The 1004-nt window shown below is 33.5% G+C and overlaps 1 long non-coding RNA gene across 1 annotated transcript; it reads right to left on the bottom strand.

The window, feature by feature from the left end:
• Window positions 1-727, bottom strand: LOC107042310. Its single transcript, XR_001461149.1, has 3 exons — window positions 638-727; window positions 325-496; window positions 1-248 (listed from the first exon to the last, which is right to left on the bottom strand). It is a non-coding gene; the product is annotated as an uncharacterized LOC107042310 (long non-coding RNA).
• Window positions 728-1004: the final 277 nt, after the last annotated feature.

Genomic DNA, 1004 nt, shown 5'->3' on the forward strand with positions numbered 1-1004 from the left:
TGATCAATCAAGCTTCATCCTCAGTGGTTTTCCTTTTTTTTCGTGATTCCAGGAGATTCCAGGAATCGCGGCGGTGGTGATTGCTGGAGATTTTACGTTTAACACCATGTGTCTGTTTCCGAGATTGGTTTGTTATGGCTTGAGATTTAGTTTTGTTCCGGATTTCATGAATATCTGTTTTTTTATTCACTCTTTCCTCTCCATAATCGATATGATTAAGAATCTTTTGAATTATTGTTCGACAGAATCTGCAATGAAAATTGAAATTGATTTCCAACTGATTTCTCCGTTTGAATGATCTAAATGTGAATTATGCACGTGAACCTTTTCGAATGATTTTCGTCGGTGGGAGAAGTTCCTCTGAAATTTTGACGATCAATTCCATTGATAATATTGGCCAATAGCCCTTCCATACATCCTTCATTGTAAAATTTCTCGTTTTCTTCCCAATGTAATTGAGCGTTGATTAGCATTTCATCGAATTCGTTAGTAGCCCCTTTGAATATAACATAAAATCCATGATATTATTATTTCTATTCAATGGAAGATGGATGCGATAAAGAGTGAGTTATTATCATAATAATAAGAGAGTTGATGAGTCAGTTGATACAATTTATACAATGCTTTCAATTCTTACAATCTTTGAAATCTTCATCATCGATATCCATGTCTATTGGGATGTTGTCAATTGCTTTCGGTGACGGTTCGGCTATTGATTGCTCATGATTATCCATGATTGTTCCTACAAAATTATTATTTGCTGATAACCATCATGAAATACAAACTTTTTCCGATTATTTTCATCCGTGATAATTATATGAGATTACTCTCACTGATGAATTGGCGATGAATTGGCGATCAATCAAATTTCTCCTTCAATAATGAATTTTTCATACAATGTAACATATATATCAGTTTTTATGAGTTGATTTTTATACATAACCCATAATTATCCACGTTGTAATATATCCTCACAGTTTGCCAACCAATTTTACCTCATAGGC

Source organism: Diachasma alloeum, unplaced genomic scaffold (genome assembly GCF_001412515.2).
Source record: "Diachasma alloeum isolate Michigan unplaced genomic scaffold, Dall2.0 Dall_scaffold_00441, whole genome shotgun sequence".
Lineage (NCBI taxonomy): Eukaryota > Metazoa > Arthropoda > Insecta > Hymenoptera > Braconidae > Diachasma > Diachasma alloeum.